This window comes from Epinephelus fuscoguttatus, linkage group LG13 (assembly GCF_011397635.1).
Source record: "Epinephelus fuscoguttatus linkage group LG13, E.fuscoguttatus.final_Chr_v1".
In the NCBI taxonomy this organism is placed as follows: domain Eukaryota; kingdom Metazoa; phylum Chordata; class Actinopteri; order Perciformes; family Serranidae; genus Epinephelus; species Epinephelus fuscoguttatus.
This window is the reverse complement of record NC_064764.1, coordinates 42,089,629-42,101,918: the sequence shown is the minus strand read 5'-3', so window position 1 is coordinate 42,101,918 and position 12,290 is coordinate 42,089,629. Positions and strand designations below refer to the sequence as shown.

The following is a 12,290-nucleotide window of genomic DNA, read 5'->3' as shown; positions in this document are numbered from 1 at the left end:
TGCAGAAACATTTTCTTCTGGCGGCTGGCTGTGATGTCAGAGGTCTGTCATGTGGTTATTTGCATGTGGCGCCCGTCAGTTTCTAACCTGAGCAGCACCTGCAGTCATATTACCGCCTGTCACTGCAGAATTTAAATGGTTATTAATGAATATAAACGTGAATTTAAACCTCATCAGGTTGGCAGTGATGACATAATGTATACTCACCAAAAACACACAGACCTCCGCCTCCACCATCTGATCAATGCCCTCCTGCGGTCGCTGTATTGATCGTTGGATGTGTGACAGAGCAGCTAAATATTGGCGAAACAGCCCTGAACGTTTGAGTGTGTCTGTGGTGATGGCAGGTAGCCTTGAGATGCAGAGCAGCAGGTACTTAGTGAACACACTCTCCACAATAAGGGGCTGAGTTGAGCGCCGATAATGGCTCCACCAACACCTGATATCTCTCTCTGTTCACGGTGGATGATGGAGCAGATCAAAATAAGCAGAGTGAAGAAAGTGGTGCTTTTGGCATGTAAGGATGGAGGGAACAAAAGAAGGCTCCAGTGTTATATTGGCAGAAAGATGGAGCTGGAAGTGACCCATATTTTCTCTTGTAGCTTTGTCTCTGTTTGACAGCAATCCACAGCTCTGTTTGTGCTCTTGTTACATGGACACAAACACACCACGAGCCGTCTGGCTGATGCCCGCATGGTGCCTTTCGTGACTGTTATTCCCACAGGAAGTCAGGGCTGTTGGATGCCCCTGGAGACCCTCTACATATGCCCAACAAACAGCACACACCAACACACTGCAGCAGGGGACAAATATCTGAGCGTCGTTCTGTGAGGCACTTACGCAACGTTCATACCTCGTGTTTGATGCCTGCTGAAATGGTTCATTCTGACGACACATGTGCGTCCGACCGAGCAGAAGATCTGATTAGACTCTGAGCATCCAGCTGCGTAAATGAATGTGCATTTCAATGAGGAAAATGGGATTTTATTGAGATACAGGAGAGACTTCGTATTAAAACCAGCCTGGTGAAAAGAGAATCCAAGCGCTCCGTTCATTTTCATTATTCATGATCAGTGGAGGAAACGTATTGATCAGTGTCAATCATATTTTTCCTCTAATGCGGCGTCCTGATGAATAATTCTGCCCTTCACAGGTAATAACACTCATATCTGTGATGTAGATAAAGGTCAGTGGTTTAAAATGGACACATTTATTTTAGTTTCATCTCAGCATTAATATGTGATGATGTCCACAACAGATTCTCCAAATTAAACAACAGAGGACATCGACTGTCGGTGACCTCCAGTGTTCTCTGATCTGATGCTTCAGTCGACAGGATGACATCGTTTATTTGTGCCTTTTTAAACTATTTCAAAAATAAAACTGTTAATGATGTGGCCGACAACAACTTGCTTACGCTGGGGATAGATCATGGTTTTATATACACTTTTAGACATAAGGGTTCCAAAAGGGTTCCTCCTGAAGGGCTGAGTTTCTACCCAGAAGCATTTGCTTCTGAAGAACATTTTTTTTTAACACAAGGGTTCGTCAGGGGTCAACCCATCCTCACTGTGACCTCGTCACATGTCCACGTTTGGTCATGGACTTTCCACGTCCACATATGGCGTCCAAGGTACCCTGGGTGTGTTGGTTGTTGACGTTCTGGGACGCCGTGTCAACTTCAGCCTGTTACATGCATTGTCTGTTTTCAAAACACACTTCTGTTTTCACAGGAAATGTACAGTTTGCATACAGTCTCTTTCAAAATAAAAGCACTACGACAGTACAACACCGCAGAATGACTTTTTTTTTTTCCTTTAACATGAAACACACATGGTTGGGTTTAGGAAAAAAGAATAGGGTTTGGTTTTACAGTCTTACAGGAAGTGAACACCGGCCTCCTGGGTGAAAGCTGGAACCATCCGCCACCCCTCCCACCTGCCCAACTTGGACTTCTTTCGTTGTTGTCCCACTGTGTTTCTCAAATAATGCTGCCAGATCCTGTTAAACAGTAACACCGACCGGCCACATATCATTCTGACGTGAAAGGGTGGCTTTTTCGTTGGTGTGTGACAGAAGTCACTGACCAAGCATCAGATTTCGACGACTTTGGAGTGAGATCAGGTTGCAAGGCTTCCTTGTAAGACTTATGCCCTCTATACACTGTGCGATTTTAGCAGTCTTATAAGACCATTGCATGAACACACTGTGAGACGTGTATCTAATAAACTTTGGTACGACGTCAAGTTTGATGTGTGCAGATTGTACGATGGCCGTTAATTACTGAATCGCAGGTTACGACGTACGTCAGTCTGCACCGCATCAGCGTACGTCATCCATCTGCGCCACCATAGGTAGCTTGCTCACCTGGAAGTTGCAGTTCCTCCGCAGTTTCCTTCCATGCAGCGTCTTTTTTCTGGCGGCCATGATAGCAGCTCCACGAAACTTTCCACACACTTCTTTTTGTTCATTTTACCTCCATGGCAAGCGGTCATTTGTTTGGGTTTAGCGCCGGTGTCACAGTGATCATTGCGTCATTTCCTGCTGCACTTCTGTTGGTTGATGAGTAGACGTAGGTCGTAGCAGCTGTCACACTGTGAGATAGTCATCCTAAATTTCTGACACCGTCAGAATTTTATCTCAGGTTATCTTTAGTCGCAAGACGTTGCAAGACGGCTGTCCTTGAACCTGTCTCACAGTGCGACGTAAGACCACCGTTTTAGAGCCATGACCAAAGGGCCAAAAGGGTTCCTTAAGGAATCATTTTTAATCCAAAGAACCCTTTCTGGAACAATGGGTTGTTCAGTGATTGTTGAAAACACGGCTATATATATAGTATATAGTAGGGGTGGGGGTTTTTTTACGTGCGGTGTTCGCTGCCGGTGTATTTTGGCCTTTAGAAGGTGGAAAGGTTCTAGATAGAGACTTCAAGAATGTTGTGGGTAAGACTGTTACACCACAGAAGGGTTCTCTGTAGATCCTCTTGTAGTTTTTTTTTTTTTTAGGTGGAACCTTTCACAAAGTTTCTACCAGGAACCAAAAAGAGTCGTCCACTGGAGACAAACTGACGTACCCTATATGGTTCTAGTTAGTACCTTTGATTCTAAGAGAATAAGTACTTTGTTGAGGTTAAAGGATCTCTGCTTATTTCCCATCATCTCTCTGCAGTCGACGTATTAATGACAGCATAACAGGAAAGATAATTAAAGAACTTCAAATCATTTATTTAGACACAGTATCTCTGTACGTGAGGTTCGTCACAGTTTGTCCCTAGAGAGATGATGTGTCATGTGATCACGTCAGGACGCTCCAGAGTCTCTTTTGGGATCTTCCAGGTGACACATCAGGTGTGTTACTGAGAGCTCTGGACTGTGGTGGATTAGTTTCCATCCAGGACACTGTGTGAACTCCTGAATGTGATCCAGGTCGCTGGTCTGTCAGAGCAGCTGTCACGTCGTCCCGACTGATGAGAGTGAAACCAAAGAGAATTAAGGCTTAATCAGGACTTCCAAACGTGGCCGGTGACGACACGCCAGCAGCAGCAGCACCTGCCTGCACTCTGCCCTGTGTGCATCTGCAACAGAAAGCACCTCACAACTCGAGTGCGACAGCCGCTTTCTGGTTTCCATGCCAACCACAAGGGCTGTTCACGTTGGAGCATGCTCAGTTTGGCTCCCTTCCCCTGTAACAATAGCCAGTGAGAGGGCTCACATACACACACACACACTCTCACACACACTCTACTCCAGCTCGCAGTGGGAGCGAGACGGAGAGGAGAGGCTGCCTGCTGCGCTGCGGAGCTCATAACACACACACCGACCAACAAACACACCTCCAATAACAAAGGTGAGTACACAAACCTGCAGATATTCCTCTGGATGTTCGTCTTTTATTGGCTCCTGTCGAGGAGTTTGAGCCTCTGTGGAGGAAGGAGCTGCAGAGTGGAGACAGTTGTTGCCGGTGGAGAAACTAGAGATAAAGAGGAAGCATGTGCTCGGCTTTGTGAGTGACAGGACTGCATGTATTTATCACTGTGTTGTATAACGGCATCATCACACTCAGATCCTCCCTGCTCCATGCCTGGTTCGGCATGGATCTTTTGTTTTTATGAATGGTGAAAGCAGGTTGTTTATTCTGTTTAATCGGAGGTGTAGTAGTTGACAAAGCCGGGATCGCTCAATAATTCATGTTGCCTTGTATGGAGGGAAGTCAGGGGATGACAGCAGGTGTAATGTGATGCTTTGCATGGACACAGATAGCTCTTTTTTCTCTTCTGACAGCTCAGCTTTTTACAACCCTCTGTTTGCTTATTCAGAGCCTCATATCAGGCATTTTAACGCCTGTTTGCATGTTTGACCTGCAGATATCACTCAGAGGGTGAAAGGCTCTCCTAGGAGAAAGGAAAGACAGATCCAGCCCTAGATGTTGAGCCATCTCTGAGTGTTATATGATCTGCAGGTGGAGGGAATGTGAGGAGCGTCTCCTCATGCCTGGCTGACCCTCTGAAATCTGTATGTGGTCCGTCTGCCTGTGTGTGAGTGTGTATCAGGGACGATCAGCACGGAAGATATCTTCAATATTATCCTGTGGTCTCGCCCCATTTTTCTCTCAGAGGCTCACTTAGACACACACACACACACACACACACACACACCACCCGCCTCCTACAAGATTAATTGTTGTGGCTGATAAATTCGTGGTTGGTCGATAGTGTATTCCTCTGCAGCCGACCGCCGGCCCGCCTGTGTTTGTGTGTTTGTTGGCTGATCTCAGAGCAGCATGAATATCAACCGGCCTGATTATGTAAACTAGAGGTGCAGCCAGGGCTGGGTGGGACAGCTCCAATCAATGTGATGATATCAGTGGAAATGTATTTCACATTTTTTATTGCTGAATGATGATTTGGAAGATGTATGGAAAAAAGCCTTATTCAGTCAGTCAAAGAAAACTTTATTTCCATTTGCAGTGTTATATTTGGCAGTGTGGCTCTGTTCTGGGGCCTCTTCTAAGGCAGAGAAAGCACACCTCTCTGCCCTTCCACTCGCATACGTAGAAAGCCTAAGACAAAGAAAGCACACCTCTCTACCCTTCCACTCGCCTATGTAGAGAGCCTAAGAAAAAGAAAGCAAACCTCTCTGCCCTTCCATGCGCACCCATGGAAAGCCTAAGGCAGGGAGAGCAGCAGCAAAGACCCCCAGGAACAGAACACAGCAGCATCAGTGACAAAGAGAAATGATATTGATAAGTCAGACACAACATGAAAAGGAGGAGCTGGGGTGAAGGCAGGTCAGAGCAGTTTAAATAGGGCGCCCTGAATGAGATTCGCCAATTGGTTGCATAGAAAGGAGTCATGTGATCTATCAGCCGACTCCCTTCACCAATCAGCTAATTGGGTTGTTTAAGATCAGCTGATGTAGCTGGGATGTGAGCTGAGCTTCACATCGCATCCAGCCTGAACTAACGCTGCGCTCAATTTGTTGTTCCTTACAGTATGATGTGCTTAAATATTTTTTTACTCACTTTGCTTTTTTAAAACTACAATTTGTTTGATATCTATAATTCAAAGGAATTCTTCACCATGAAATGACCGTTTGTACGTCAGTAACCCACCTGTTTCCATGAATTCATGAAGAAAACTTTGGTTTTCCATTGTGTGACTGAAAATCCAAAAAAGGCGAACATCCTTCATGGATTGAAATTAAATGGGTGTAAGAGCTAGTCTATTACTTGCAGCTACTGAGGTATTTAACCCGGCCTGACCTAGCTGACGTGCTTGCTTCTGTTGATGCCACAGTTTCCTTTGTTGTGTTGTGTTCGGAAAATCACAAGCAGGCTCCAGGTGCAGAAGGATCATCATATTTATTTCATACCAGCATGCGTAAGGTTTAATAAATGTCCATTTCTTCATTTTTCATCCAAAACTGAACACACACCTGTCAGCATGTTGAACACTGTTGCACGCCACAGCGGATAAAAACCATTTGCCCCTCCAGGGTCGAACACCTGACAGCACAGTTTCCTTCCTGCATTTATACGCTTATCTCAAAATATTAACACAGCGCCACCCAGTGTGCACACGTATTAAATACAATCAATGTCTGCTGAGTGAAATGACAGATTTGACTCTTATAAGGGCTCTGCATTTAACAACAGCACACTACATTGTCAGCCTCATCAGCAGAAGAATAAATGTTTGCACTGTACATTTCTGCGAACCAGAGATTTGTTTGAACATTTCATGTGAATCCTATCAGTGTTTCTGAAGTGACGCTGAGCTGACTTTGTCACTGGGAGGTGGAGGGAAAGGACCCTCCAGACCATTACAGACCAATAAACAACATGCTGGGTGTCCTTTAGCATCCTGTCACTGTGTTTCCACCCAGGATAGTGCCATGACTGTCATCATCTCAATATCACGATAATGCCAGTATAATTTTTAATATGATATGAAAAATTCATATCGTGATACTTGCATACTTCGACTTGTTGACACTGATGTCACACTGTTACCCACGGCAACAACAAGCATGTCTGAAAGTGAAATGATGATGGACTCTGTGTTGGTTCCAAAAAGAGGAGGAGCTTCAGTAGTGTGGAATAAAGGGAGGGAACTCAGTCAGCGGCTCCTCTGGCAGCAGCACAGTGATTCTGTCTCCTAACAGCCTGTCGCAGGTTACAGCCTGATGATCAGAGATGATTTATATATATATAGATCCCTTGGGACAGTCTTTAAATGTGTAATTAGATGAACTATTAATATTGTAACAGAATCTGAAACTCACTGTGAGTTACTGTTGTTGTTCACTAAAGAAATGACATCATCATTTTTCTTTAGGTTTTACTGGAGATTTGAAGGAACATGTGAAACTAAATCACTGATTTTGTTACAATTCTGTCTTCTTTAATTAATGATTATATATTTTTTTAATAATTTGTCATATCGAAAAAAGAAATACTCTGAAATATTGGGCTAAATGGCATCATGTCATGTGACTGACCTGTAAGTTGTAGTTACACAGTTTGGCCACTTGGTCAAATTGGCTTCAAGGTCTGGTGACTTAACACATCTAGTGCACAGTAGGGATATAACGATTACCGATATTACGGTAAATTTTGGTTAATTTTTACACGGTAAGAATTACCATTTATGTTTAAATTAATTGTATTATCGCAGTGGATTATCAGGATATGTAACAACAGCCTCAGCTGGTGGAGGACAACTATCCTGTGTGCAGAAAGTGCAGAAAGAAAGTTGCTGCGAAGGGTAGCAACACTACAAACCTGCTGGCTCATCTCAGTGACCGTCATCCACAGCTTTACAGCCAATGCAAGTTATGCTATGCAAACGTCAGTTATTGTGTGAGGGACTTCGGTTTTACTAAGATTGTCATAATGTGTAACTCTCAACGTATACGAGACATTTGAGCCGTATCTGTCCTCTTAAACGGCGACTAGGTTTTCCGTTTTCGTTTAAGACACTAAGGAGCTAATACTAGCTGTGTAGCTAATAGCCGTATTAGCAGCTATATTTTGTTCATTTAAAATAAATTTTTCTGTTGCTGTGCCAATCCCTTGCCCCTTTAATGTGAAAGTTTCATTTTAATATAAGATTTTGGCTGTTAACATTTTAGTATGATAAGGAAGTTACAAGATTTAGTGAAGTTATTTCAGTATATCTATTTTTTGGACATTTTACAGCGCTTAACAAAAATATCGCGATATTATCATTTACTGTGATAATTTGGTCACTATAATCGAGATATCAAATGTTCCATATTGTTACATCCCTAGTGCACAGTGGAGCCTATCTAAGACAAAGGCGGGCCGTCTGGGTGATTTTGGCCGCCGCCTTGGTTAATGGGGGGCGTTCAGATGTAACGTATTTTACGCGCACAAACCCATTACTTTCAATGTAGATGCACGTCATGCATGCTCACAACCCAAAGCAACGCCGTAGTGGCGCGCATTTGGTGTGATGCGCTTGTTTTTTCATCGGGCGCACAGCTCCACAGACCTGCTTCTCCCTCCGGTGTTGTGTCAGATCCCGGTTCCCCCTCGGGCTGTGTCTCTCCTACTGTTTCCCACAGAGCTCTGCCCCGTTTGAAAGGCGAAGGAAGCCCATATGTGGAAAGACGTTGCCTCTGAGATGTAGAATGTGTATTATAGAAGAGAAACGCACATTTCGGGGGGGGGCGTATCTAAAAGTACAGCTGTCAAGATGTCCCCGCCACAGGCCTTTGCCACCTTGGTCTCAAAAAGACCCAGGGAAAACCCTGGCTCGGAGCTGGATTTTGAATTTATTCAGAGTCCTGTTTGTGTCCACCTGAATACATGTAATACGTGTAAGTCCAGCATTCACTCTCTGTTCAGCTCTGGTTTGGTCTCCACCAACTGTTGAGGAAAATATCTCAGTAGCTGCTAAACCATCACGTCTTTATGGACTTGCTGTTCTGTGCTGTTGTCTTGTCTTGTTTTTGTTGTGTTTATTGCTTTTATTCTTTTTATTGTACTTGTATGTTGTTGTCCTTGTCTTTAATCATCATCATCTCTATCTCTATCTCATCTCTATCTTTATCATCATCATCTCTCCTCTCTGTACTGTGTTGTTGTGTTTTCTGTCTTCTTGTTTTAATCTCACCTCAGTTTGGTCTTGCTCGGCCTTATTTAGCTTTCTGCTGTTTCATTGCCCTGGGGTGTGTCCTGCCTCTGCTTCACTCTGTCTGTTAAAACACTTAGTAAAGTCTGTTTTTGTAGAAGCTTCACAAATAAAGTCATTATTATTATTTTTAGCCTACTATTAAATGTTTCCCTTTCCTCAGCAGCTGGTCACTAACTGTCAGTGTGCTGTTTGGTGGACAGGCAGTGGTGCAGGGTACGATGAGCTGCAGTGACGAGAGCTGAGACTGAAGCAAACTGTAAATGTACCTTTAAAAACAAACTCTAAGCTGCAAGAGACGAACGAACAGAAGCTCCAGACTGAGAGCAGTTTCCCATCAGTCATTTAATTCTTTGTTTAAATAAACATATTGATTTCTTTAACAGCTTCATCGTCCGTGTTTAGATTGTCGTCTGCTTAATTTAGTCGATCTATTATTCAATTAATCCGCTGATTGTTTCATCTCTGACACAAACTATAAATAGTTTCCTCCCGTGGGTCACCTGTCTGTCACGTGGAGGAGGAAGACAACAGCAGACAATAAGAGCGGAGAGGAGGGGGTGCAGGGAGCGAAGAGAGAACAGAGAGGAAGAGGAGGAGGAGACAGAGAGTTGTAGAGTGATAGATGGCAGACAGGGACGGAGAGTGAGAGCCACTCTTTCACCCTGTGGGAAATTGGAAAATAAATTGAGTTGACACAGGCAGGTTTGCATAGTGATGTTGATGCAGGGGGGTGGGAGGGGAGAGGTCTGGATTCAGGGCTTTAGAAAGTTCAGGCGAGGCTAATCATCTCTCTGTGCCCACCGGTTAGGACGACCAAAAGGCCTCCCGCCGTTAGTAATTAGGAATTTCCATCTGCCGTTAATAAAAAGATCCATTCCAGTGCGGCCGGCTCCTCAGCAGCCTCTGTGTCCAATGAAACGGCACTTCAGTTTGTCCGTCGGTATGTTCCAGTCCAAATTAAGAATTCTAATAGCAACAATTGTTTTGCCTGCAGAAACGTGTCGGCTGCTGTTGGAGCATCTTTCTTCTTTACGGTGTGGGGCAGAATATAAAGTGGCGCCCAGTGCGGGATGTCAAGTTTGATTTTCAGAGCGTAGAGGGTTTTGACGGCTCAGAGAGGACAGACGGACAGTGTGAGAGCAACATGAGGCTTCCCTGATGTCAGGGGAAGCATCTCTTCTTATTCTTCCTCTTTGTCTTTTCTTTGTCGTCTTTTTTTGTCTTCTTCTTCTCCATGTTGTAGAGTTTAGAGACTGACAGGTTTCTTGTTGGGAGATGTGCATAAATGTTGCTCGAGAAGATTAAAAACCTTCAAACTCTTTGGTTTTAACAGAAATCTGTTCTCAGCACAGAGAATCAAAATCTGTAAAGTACTGAAAGTAGATCTGATCAGTTAAGTTCTTTACTCGTGTTTTGATCACATAGTTCCTGATTTAAATCAGCAGACTGTTGAATTCAGGCAACTGTGCTGCTGCTTGTCTTTACAGCATGGGTTGCACACGTGCCAAATGCCCTGTCACACCAAGCCGATGGTTGACTGTTGGCCAAAGTCGGGCCGTTGGTGAGCATCTGCTGTCCTCGTCGGTGCGGTGTGTCCCGCACTTTGACCCTCGTCTGCAGTAGTCACCTTTCCCCCCACAGATTCAGCATCTGTGGTTTGGTGCGGTGTCTGCAGTGATGTGGGCGCTAAGCTGCACCATCGTGGTGAAGAGGTCCACAGGTCCATCTGCGTCCCAACCCTCACCTATGGTCATGAGCTCTGGGTAGTGACTGAAAGAATGAGGTCACAGATACAAGCGTCTGAAATGAGTTTCCTCTGTAGGGTGTCTGGGCTCAGCCTTAGAGATAGGGGGAGGAGTCAGACATCAGGAGGGAGCTCGGAGTAGAGCCGCTGCTCCTCTGCTTCTAAAGGGACCAGGTGAGGTGGTTCAGGCATCTGATCAGGATCCTCCTGGGTGCCTCCTGTTAGAGGTTTCCCGTACACATGCAGCTGGTAGGAGGCCCCGGGGCCGACCCAGAACACACTGGAGGGATTATAGATCTCATCTGGTCTGGGAACACCTCGGGGTCCTCCAGGAGGAGCTGGAAAGTGTTGCTGAGGAGAGGGACGTCTGGGGTGCTTTGCTCAGCCTGCTGCCTCTTTGACCTGGCTTCAGATAAGTGGATGAAAATGGATGAATGGAGATTCAGCATGTTGAATTGGCATCATCAGCTGAGCTCAGGTGAGGAGAAGAGAACTGTCAATGAGCTGCGTAAAGGAGGAGCTAAAGACCAAAACCAACTTGTTCCATGAGGTCAGATTATTTTTCTCTTTAGCAGAAACGTTTCCTGATGGTTTGTGTTCTTGTTCACTTGTGCACGGTAAATATGCTCTGATTGTGTTGTTAATGTGCTAACTGGCTAACTAGCATCAAGACGCTCTTCCTGTTTCCCTTTTACAATGATGAACACAGACGACCGCCGTCTGCTGCTGTGGAGGGGTGTGTCCTCGTGCAGGCACAGAACATACCTGCTTGTCGGTTTGGTGTGTTCATGTGCAACATTTGGCAGACACGGGGATGTGAGGCAATGCAGCAGGGAGCTCTTATTGGTGCTAGTTTTCTGATGTTAGTTTGGTTTGTCTGGGCGTTAAAGTGCAGTTGGGGTGACTCCACTTTTGCAAGTTTAATGGCGCATCATCTGGCTGCAAAGTAAGGCACAAGGGGTAAAGAGGTTGTATTTAGTCCCTTAATTATCTTAGGTGTCTTTTGGGAGTAACATGAATTTAACCAATCACAGTGTCATCCCAAACTGAACTTGACTTATAGCTTCTGAAACAGTCAGTGAAGTTACGCTGCTCCTGGTGTGTAAATGTGCACAGTGTGTCTGACAGCAGCTCTGCTCCCTGCTATGTTCACACTCTAGAGAATGTTGTTAATATCTTCCTCATTAATGTTGTGTTATTTCACCCATCTGCTGAGTGTACGCGTGTTGTGAACCCAGCTATGTAGGCTCATGCTACTATCTGAATAATGAGCTGATAATGAGCCCTTTAAACAGGAGGAAAACACTGCTCCTGTCTGACTTAAGACCACTCATCATATCCACTGTTCTAAAGTGAAAGTCTATGAGCTGACTTTGTTGTTGGAAGGTGGAGAGGATGGTGGATGGTGTGAGCCCCAGGTGAAACACCTGCCAAGCTGTACGACCTCTGTTGGAAACCAGCAAACAATAAACTGGTTGTGTTTTAGCGACCTGTTAGTGTTTTACAAGCAGCTTTTAAGGCAACAAATGTGTGTGTCTGTTAGCATCCTGTCACTATGTAGCACCCCGAAAACTGGTTGTTTTGTGCTGAAACATCGCTGCGTTTCCTGCCAGGATGGAACCACAATAAGCTGTTGTTTCTTACCTTGACATCGCTGGCTTTAGGCGGTTGCTGTCTGCTGCATTGAAATAGCAACATACCAACAATGCGCCTGACCACACCTCATTTTAAGACTTCAGCCCTTTTTAAACAGGAGTTGTGCAAATTTGCAGGAAAGCCCAATCAGTCTTTTTTCAGCATTGGCAGTATAAAAACAAAATCGGGGAGTGCAGCAAAATGCCGCCTACCTACTTTTGTTTATACAGAATGTGCCTTTTTCGGGGCAAT

The 12,290-nt window shown here is 44.8% G+C and overlaps 1 protein-coding gene across 2 annotated transcripts in view; it reads left to right on the top strand.

The window, feature by feature from the left end:
* Positions 1-12,290, top strand: part of si:dkey-91i10.2 (uncharacterized protein LOC555224 homolog) — an 88,798-nt gene that overhangs the window by 23,468 nt on the left and 53,040 nt on the right. Inside the window, exon 1 of one of the 2 annotated variants that reach the window (XM_049593494.1) lies at positions 3,362-3,846. The exons of the other annotated variant lie outside the window; for it this stretch is intronic. The gene's annotated coding sequence lies outside the window, so the exon portion shown is untranslated. Of the gene's footprint in view, positions 1-3,361; positions 3,847-12,290 lie in introns of those variants that run through there. 2 annotated transcript variants of the gene reach the window in all.